Source organism: Durio zibethinus, unplaced genomic scaffold (genome assembly GCF_047325235.1).
Source record: "Durio zibethinus cultivar Kanyao isolate XHJ-2024 unplaced genomic scaffold, ASM4732523v1 HiC_scaffold_390, whole genome shotgun sequence".
Lineage (NCBI taxonomy): Eukaryota > Viridiplantae > Streptophyta > Magnoliopsida > Malvales > Malvaceae > Durio > Durio zibethinus.
Window position 1 is genome coordinate 410,001 of NW_028323013.1, and position 10,000 is coordinate 420,000.

The following is a 10,000-nucleotide window of genomic DNA, read 5'->3' on the forward strand; positions in this document are numbered from 1 at the left end:
CTGGGCCCTGGTGCGGGCGGTTGCCTCGACCACCATCGGCACACGCTGGTCCCTGGTGCGGGCGCTTGCCTCGAGCACCATCGGCACACGCTGGGCCCTGGTGCGGCAGGTTGCCTCGAGCACCATCGGCACACGCTGGGCCCTGGTGCGGGCGCTTGCCTCGAGCACCATCGGCACACGCTCGGCCCTGGTGCGGTCGGTTGCCTCGAGCACCATCGGCACACGCTGGGCCCTGGTGCGGCAGGTTGCCTCGACCACCATCGGCAGCCTCGACCACCATCGGCACACGCTGGGCCCTGGTGCGGGCGCTTGCCTCGACCACCATCGGCACACGCTCGGCCCTGGTGCGGTCGGTTGCCTCGAGCACCATCGGCACACGCTGGGCCCTGGTGCGGCAGGTTGCCTCGACCACCATCGGCACACGCTGGGCCCTGGTGCGGCAGGTTGCCTCGACCACCATCGGCACACGCTGGGCCCTGGTGCGGGCGGTTGCCTCGACCACCATCGGCACACGCTGGGCCCTGGTGCGGGCGCTTGCCTCGAGCACCATCGGCACACGCTGGGCCCTGGTGCGGCAGGTTGCCTCGAGCACCGTCGGCACACGCTGGGCCCTGGTGCGGCAGGTTGCCTCGAGCACCTTCGGCACACGCTGGGCCCTGGTGCGGGAGCTTGCCTCGAGCGCCATCGGCACATGCTGGGCCCTGGTGCGGCAAGTTGCCTCGAGCACCATCGGCACACGCTGGGCCCTGGTGCGGTCGGTTGCCTCGAGCACCATCGGCACACGCTGGGCGCTGGTGCGGGCGCTTGCCTCGACCACCATCGGCACACGCTGGGCCCTGGTGCGGCAGGTTGCCTCGATCACCATCGGCACACGCTGGGCCCTGGTGCGACAGGTTGCCTCGAGCACCATCGGCACACTATCGGCCCTGGTGCGGGCGGTTGCCTCGACCACCATCGGCACACGCTGGGCCCTGGTGCGGGCGCTTGCCTCGAGCACCATCGGCACACGCTGGGCCCTGGTGCGGCAGGTTGCCTCGAGCACCATCGGCACACGCTGGGCCCTGGTGCGGCAGGTTGCCTCGACCACCATCGGCACACGCTGGGCCCTGGTGCGGGCGGTTGCCTCGACCACCATCGGCACACCCTGGGCCCTGGTGCGGGCGCTTGTGTCACGGGCTCCGACCTTAGACTCAGAATCCGTGCGGCCTTAGGCTTGGAATCTCGTCCTTGATGCCTAAGTCAGCCTAAAACACAAGCGTGCGGGCACTAGAACAAAGGGAAGGGCTGATTACGCAAGTTAAAGAGAAACAGGACAGGAAAAACAGAATTCTGGAAATGCTCTTGTATTCACTGAAACAGAAGTGTTTGATGGTGTACAAATGAGGGTGGAGCAGCCCTCTATTTATAGTTGAGGCTCCAGCTACAACTTAATGGCAAATCCCTAAAATAAAGGCTACAATCATGGGATTACATTTAATCAAGATGCTGGTTCCTGATTTTCAGGGTCAACCAAATCTGCCAGGATGCTGATGCTGATCCTGCCTGGTTCCAGAAGCTTCCCTTGCGTATCCAGCACCTCGGGCCCTTCTGGATGTGGTGCGGGCAGCCCAAATGCCAGGCCTTGGTCTCATGAGTTGGCCTGCAAGATGGGCGGGCGTTTGGAGCTCGTTTGATAGGCTTTGCGCACTGATACCCGCCAGCACGCCTGGTCTGCGGGCCTTAGCTGCTGGCTCGCCTGCTGGTCTGGCTGATGTGCCTGGCGCGCCCGCCCAGGGCGTGACATTCTCCCCCACCTGATTGCGCAACGCCCTCGTTGCATCTTCTGCATGGTACTGCCTGATCTGGTCCCCGAACTGCCATAAGTCCTCTGCTGGTTCCCAGCTCGCCTCACTGTCTGGAAGTCCCTTCCAGCGCACCAAGTACTCATGTCTTGGTTGATAGTTCTTCCGTCTCACTTCCCGGTCAGCCATAATGCTGTGGACCTCCTTCTCATATGAGGCCCTTGCTCCCAACGGTGCACGCTTTGACTCTGCCCGTCCTGGATCTCCCTCATCCTCATGGAACGGCTTGAGCATGCTCACATGGAACACCGGGTGTACCCTCGGCTTGGGTGGCATATCCAGCTTGTAGGCAACCTTGCCTACTCTCTTGACTACTCGGAAAGGTCCCTCATACCTCCGGACTAGGCCTTTGTGCAGCCCCCTGTGGCGCACAATGGGATGCAGCTTCACCAACACCAAGTCTCCAACCTGGAACTGCACATCCCGCCTCTTCTGGTCTGCCCACTTCTTCGACCTCTTGGCCGCCTTGTGTAGACAAACTCTGGCCAAGTCAGCTTGCTCCTGCCATGCCTTGGCAAACTTGTATGCTGCTGGATTCGGCCCTGTATAACCTGCAGCAATCGAACCGGGTGTTAGTGGTTGTTGCCCTGTCACAACCTCAAATGGGCTCTGGTTCGTTGCCTCGCTCCTTTGCAAGTTGTAGGAAAACTGCGCAATATCCAGTAGCTTTGGCCAGTCCCTTTGTGTGGCACTCACATAGTGCCTGAGGTAGACCTCCAGTAGTCCATTCACACGTTCTGTCTGCCCATCGGTCTGCGGATGCATGCTGGTGGAAAAGTTCAAGTCTGACCCCAACAGCTTGAACAACTCAGTCCAGAACCTGCCCGTGAAACGCCCGTCCCGATCACTAACAATGGTCCTCGGCACTCCCCAGTACTTCACCATGTTCTTCAGGAACAATCGAGCTGCCTCCTCGGCTGGGCACTCCTTGGTTGCTGGAATGAAGATTCCATATTTGGAAAACCTGTCCACCACTACCATGATGCTTCCAAACCCCTCTGTCTTGGGTAGACCGACTATAAAGTCCAGAGAAACACTCTCCCATGGTCGCTCTGGCACTGGCAATGGCTCCAAGAGACCCCCTGGTTTCTTGAGCTCCACCTTGTCCTGTTGGCACACAAGACAAGTCTTCACATAGGCCTCCACATCGTCCCTCATGTGCGGCCAGTAGTACCGGTCCTCGATCAGCGCCAAGGTGCGGCTCACTCCTGGGTGTCCAGCCCACCTTGAATCATGACACTCTTGCAAAACTTCCTTGCGGAGCTTCCCGTGCTGCGGCACAAACAGTCTACTGCCCCTGGTGTACAGCAACCCATCCTGCAACCAAAACCGCCTAGTCTTACCTTGCTGGGCGTACTCCATCAAAGCCTTGGCTGTAGGATCATGCGCAAGTCCCTCCTTGATGCGCGGCACCAGTGACCCCTCTGGTTGGCTAATGGCAGCAAGGTTAGCCTTTCTGCTCAGGGCGTCTGCCACTAGGTTCGCCCGTCCTGGCTTGTACTCCATCTGGAAATCAAATTCTGCAAGAAAATCTTGCCATCTCGCCTGCTTGGGGGACAGCTTCTTCTGCGTCTGGAAGTAGCTGGTCGCCACATTGTCCGTTCTCACCACGAACCTCGACCCCAACAGGTAATGGCGCCAAGTGCGCAAGCAGTGCACCACTGCAGTCATCTCCTTCTCTTGGACCGTGTACTTGCGTTCAGTCTCGTTCAGCTTCCTGCTCTCAAACGCGACTGGACGTCCCTCTTGCATCAGCACGCCCCCTATGGCAAAGTCTGATGCGTCCGTATGCACCTCATACGGCTTGGCATGGTCTGGCAAGGCCAAGACTGGCTCCTCGGTCACAGCCCGCTTCAACCTGTCAAAGGCTTCCTGGCACCCTGCGCTCCACTCCCATGCTCTCCCTTTCTTGAGCAAGTCAGTCAATGGCGTGGCTATTGCTGAGTGACCCTTGATGAAGCGCCTGTAGTAGTTAACCAGCCCAAGGAATGATCTCAACTCAGTGACCTTGGCTGGTGGTTGCCACTCCAGGATGGCGTCTATCTTGCCTTCATCCATGCGTATCCTGCCACCTCCCACTATGTGGCCAAGGAATGGGATCTCCTGCTGGGCGAATGAGCACTTCTCCCTCTTGACAAACAGCTTGTGCGCCCGCAACACCTCGAACACCTGTCTCAAGTGGTCTACATGCTCTCCCAAAGTCTGGCTGTAGATCACAATGTCATCCAAATAAACCACAACAAACCGATCAAGGAATGACTGAAGTACCTTGTTCATAAGGGTGCAGAATGTTGCTGGGGCATTCGTGAGTCCGAAAGGCATCACCAAGAACTCATACGAACCATACCGCGTGACACATGCTGTCTTTTGCTCATCTCCCTCCGCGATCCTGACTTGATAATAGCCTGACCTCAAATCCAGCTTGGTGAACCACCTTGCGCTCCCAAGTTGATCGAACAAGTCCGCAATGAGTGGGATGGGGTACTTGTTCTTAATGGTCAGCTTGTTCAAAGCCCGGTAGTCTATGCACAGCCGCAACGACCCATCATGCTTGCGCTGGAATAGAACCGGTGCACCATAGGGTGCTTTCGATGGCCTGATGAAGCCAGCATCAACTAACTCCTTGAGCTGCTTCCTCAACTCCTCCAACTCTGGTGGAGACATTCGGTAAGGGGCTCTGGCTGGTGGCTTGGCCTCGGACCCCAGCTCGATCTTGTGGTCCACCTCCCTCTTAGGTGGTAGCTTGCTAGGCAGCTTTGCGGGCATCACATCACTAAAGGTCTTCAGCACCTTTAGCACCTCCAAGGGTGACTCGGTCTCCTTCTCCCTTGGCTCATCATATTTCAGGGCTGCCAAGAAGGTGTCTTCTTGTCTGCTTACCGCCTTGGCAAATTGGATGGCTGACACCACCCGTGACCCAACTCCAGACCCTCTCCTCAATGGTACTAGGCATTGGCACCGTGCATCCAAGATGCAAACACAATCGGCAAAAGGCACAAGGAGGGCGTTAATCCGAACAAGGAAATCCAACCCAATCACAAACTCATAGTCGTCAAGGGGTATTACCTCAATGGTCTCCTTGCCTTTCCAATCTCCAAGCTGCAACTCCACTCCCCGTGCTACTCCAATGGCTGGAACTTCCTTGGAGTTCACCGTCTTAATGGTACCAGTCCCTTTCTGCACCTTTAGTCCGAGCTTCCGGGCTCCATCACCTGAAATGAAAAGATGTGAGGCACCTGTGTCCACCAGTGCGCTCACCTTCTGACCCGCAACCCTCAGATCCGCAAACATCAAGCCCTTTAGCTTGCGGCTCCCCTTACTCTGGACAGCATTGAGCACCAACGACCCAAGCTTTGCTGCCCCTGACTCTGGCTCCTCGTCAGACTCCCTGTCTACAGCAGCCAGCTTGCCCTTCTGCGGGCAATTGCGCGCTATGTGGCTCCCTCCACATAGGTAGCATGCTAGTGGTTCTCGGTCCCCCTTTGCTTTCCACTTGCCTGCTGATGGCTTCCTCTCGCCATCCTTGGTTGAACGGTCTCGGTCTCCATCCTTGGACTCCCGATCACGGTCCTTCCCATTGGACTGCTTCTTCCGGTCCCTATCGTCCCTGCCCTTACCCTTGGGCTTGGTAGACTCGAACTTGTTCAGAGGCTTGAACTCTATCAACGCCTCAGCAGTGGTCATGGCTTTAGCCAAGTCATGAACTCCCCTCCTTTGTAGCTCATGCTTTACCCACGGCTTCAGCCCATCCATGAAAGCAAAGAATGCGTCCTTCTCGCCTAGATCCGAGATCTGTAGCATCAGTTCAGAGAATTTTTGAACATACTCTCTTATGTTCCCTTGCTGGCTCAACCTGCGCAACTTTGCCCGCGCCTCATCATCGGCATACTCCGGGTAAAATTGTTCTCTGAACTCTTTCTGGAACTCTGCCCAGGTTCCAATCTTGGCGTTCCCACGCCTGACATCATCACACCTGCGCCTCCACCACAATAAGGCTACATCAGTGAGATACATAGCAGCGGTGCTTACCTTTATCGCCTCGTCTTGCATGCCCATGGCCTAGAAATACTGCTCCATACCCCAAAGGTAATTGTCTACTTCCTTGGCCGCCCTAGTCCCCTTGAACTCCTTAGGCTTGGGGACATCCAATCTGGATCTGGACACTCCAGCAAACATGCCATTCCCAATGGCAGTCTTGCAAGTAACGAGCTCATTGGTAAGCTCCTCCATCCGCTGGCGCATGGCCTCCATGCCACTGCGCATGGCCTCCATGCCATCTCGCAAAGTCAGAACTTCCGCCTCCAAGGATTCATTCTTTCGGGTGATCTCATCCAGGCCATTGTTGAGAGCAGCTGCTAGCTCACTTTGGATCTCCTCCCCCATGGAGTCTAGCGATGCAATGTGAGTTTCTACTTCCTCCAGCTTCTCCCCCATGTCGCCTATGGTCACCTCCACCTTGGCCAGCCTACCGTCCATGGTAGACCAGATATCTCTAGAACCAGCTTTCTTGCCTCTTCCTCGCCCATGCTCCTGGGCCTCTGGTTGTTGGCTAGCAACGTCGCTTTGGGATGCCATCTCCACAATCACGATCTAACCTGCACAACACAAACACGCAGAATCGAACTTGCTCTGATACCAACTGTCACGGGCTCCGACCTTAGACTCAGAATCCGTGCGGCCTTAGGCTTGGAATCTCGTCCTTGATGCCTAAGTCAGCCTAAAACACAAGCGTGCGGGCACTAGAACAAAGGGAAGGGCTGATTACGCAAGTTAAAGAGAAACAGGACAGGAAAAACAGAATTCTGGAAATGCTCTTGTATTCACTGAAACAGAAGTGTTTGATGGTGTACAAATGAGGGTGGAGCAGCCCTCTATTTATAGTTGAGGCTCCAGCTACAACTTAATGGCAAATCCCTAAAATAAAGGCTACAATCATGGGATTACATTTAATCAAGATGCTGGTTCCTGATTTTCAGGGTCAACCAAATCTGCCAGGATGCTGATGCTGATCCTGCCTGGTTCCAGAAGCTTCCCTTGCGTATCCAGCACCTCGGGCCCTTCTGGATGTGGTGCGGGCAGCCCAAATGCCAGGCCTTGGTCTCATGAGTTGGCCTGCAAGATGGGCGGGCGTTTGGAGCTCGTTTGATAGGCTTTGCGCACTGATACCCGCCAGCACGCCTGGTCTGCGGGCCTTAGCTGCTGGCTCGCCTGCTGGTCTGGCTGATGTGCCTGGCGCGCCCGCCCAGGGCGTGACACTTGCCTCGAGCACCATCGGCACACGCTGGGCCCTGGTGCGGCAGGTTGCCTCGAGCACCGTCGGCACACGCTGGGCCCTGGTGCGGCAGGTTGCCTCGAGCACCATCGGCACACGCTGGGCCCTGGTGCGGGAGCTTGCCTCGAGCGCCATCGGCACACGCTGGGCCCTGGTGCGGCAAGTTGCCTCGAGCACCATCGGCACACGCTGGGCCCTGGTGCGGTCGGTTGCCTCGAGCACCATCGGCACACGCTGGGCGCTGGTGCGGGCGCTTGCCTCGACCACCATCGGCACACGCTGGGCCCTGGTGCGGCAGGTTGCCTCGAGCACCATCGGCACACTATCGGCCCTGGTGCGGGCGGTTGCCTCGACCACCATCGGCACACGCTGGGCCCTGGTGCGGGCGCTTGCCTCGAGCACCATCGGCACACGCTGGGCCCTGGTGCGGGCGGTTGCCTCGAGCACCATCGGCACACGCTGGGCCCTGGTGGGTTTAGGCACATCTTCAAATTTCTGCCGTGCCAATGCCATTTTTATGGCTTGTAAATTCATACAATGGTCCCCTAAGCCTTCACGTGAAGTTTCGTTGGAAGATGACTCGTTTTCTATTTTTCACGATTTTCGAAACTTTTTGCGGTTCGGGATTTTTTAAAATTTTTTTATAAGGATTTTTCGCCCCAAATTTTGTAGGCATGATCCTTCTATTTTTGTTGGCATGCACAAAAAAATTCAGCTAAAAACTCGAAGTAGAGAAGATTTTGTGACCGTTTGAAAAAAGTGTCCCCATTTCAGACACTTTAACGGCTACTGGTAGCAAACCTGTAAAATCTCAAATGCTCTTTAAGGGGGTGTGAATTCTCAGAGGTTTGATGAGGGATAGGGGGCCAACACAAGGCCAAGTACCAGCACCCATCGCACATCATGTGCGCACACCCCCCCGGCCCCCCTCCCAATCGCCGGAACCCCAATGCCGCCGGTCAGGTTCTCCGGCGGTACTCCGACGATGCTCCGGCGATGCTCCGGCGATGCTGTCCCGAGTGAAAAAAACGCGGCACCAGCACATGCTGGAGCCAAGCATGGGCACCGTGGCTCAAAATCGAACTTCGGCCAAGGCCTCGACCATCAATGGCACATGATGACGCATGGTGATGGCACATGCATCGACCATCATCGGCATAGGCTGCCCTTCGGTACGGGCACTTGCCTCGACCGCCATCGGCACAAGCTGGGCCCTGGTGTGGGTTGTTGCCTCGATCACAATCGGCACATGCTGAGCCTTGGTGCGGGCGGTTGCCTCGAGCACCATCGGCAGACCCTGGGCCCTGGTGCGGCGGGTTGCCCCGATAACCATCGGCACACGCTGGGCCCTGGGGCGGGTGCTTGCCCCCAGCACCATCGGCACACGCTGGGCCCTGGTGCGGGCGGTTCCCTCGACCACCATCGGCACACGTTGGGCCCTGGTCCGGGCGGTTGCCCCCAGCACCATCGGCACACGCTGGGCCCTGGTGCGGGCGCTTGCCCCCAGCACCATCGGCACACGCAGGGCCCTGGTGCGGGCGGTTGCCCCGAACACCATCGGCACAAGCCGGCCCTTGGTGCGGGCTCCTGGCTCGACCACCATCGGCACACGCTGGGCCCTGGTGCGGGCGGTTGCCTCGAACACCATCGGCACACGCCGGCCCTTGGTGCGGCCGGTTGCCTCGACCACCATCGGCACACGCTCGGCCTTGGTGAGGGCGCTTGCCTCGACCACCATCGGCACACGCTGGGCCCTGGTGCGGGCGCTTGCCTCGACCACCATCGGCACACGCTCGGCCTTGGTGCGGGCGCTTGCCTCGACCACCATCGGCACACGCTGGGCCCTGGTGCGGGCGGTTGCCTCGACCACCATCGGCACACGCTCGGGGTGGTGAGGGCGCTTGCCTCGACCACCATCGGCACACGCTGGGCCCTGGGGCGGGCGCTTGCCCCCAGCACCATCGGCACACGCTGGGCCCTGGTGCGGGCGGTTCCCTCCGCCACCATCGGCACACGTTGGGCCCTGGTCTGGGCGGTTGCCCCCAGCACCATCGGCACACGCTGGGCCCTGGTGCGGGCGGTTGCCCCCAGCACCATCGGCACACGCAGGGCCCTGGTGCGGGCGGTTGCCCCGAACACCATCGGCACAAGCCGGCCCTTGGTGCGGGCTCCTGGCTCGACCACCATCGGCACACGCTGGGCCCTGGTGCGGGCGGTTGCCTCGAACACCATCGGCACACGCCGGCCCTTGGTGCGGCCGGTTGCCTCGACCACCATCGGCACACGCTCGGCCTTGGTGAGGGCGCTTGCCTCGACCACCATCGGCACACGCTGGGCCCTGGTGCGGGCGCTTGCCTCGACCACCATCGGCACACGCTGGGCCCTGGTGCGGGCGCTTGCCTCGACCACCATCGGCACACGCGGGGCCCTGGTGCGGGCGCTTGCCTCGACCACCATCGGCACACGCTCGGCCTTGGTGCGGGCGCTTGCCTCGACCACCATCGGCACACGCCGGGCCCTGGTGCGGGCGGTTGCCTCGACCACCATCGGCACACGCCGGGCCCTGGTGCTGGCGGTTGCCTCGACCACCATCGGCACACGTTGGGCCCTGGTGCGGGCGGTTGCCTCGAACACCATCGGCACAAGCCGGCCCTTGGTGCGGGCGGTTGCCTCGAGCACCATCGACACACGCTGGGCCCTGGTGCGGGCGGTTGCCTCGACCACCATCGGCACACGCTGGGCCCTGGTGCGGACGGTTGCCTCGAGCACCATGGGCACACGCTGGCCCTTGGTGCGGGCTCTTGCCTCGACCACCATCAGCAGAAGATGGCCCCTACGTCGAACACCATCGATACATGCCGGGCCTTGGTGTGGGCACATGCCTCGA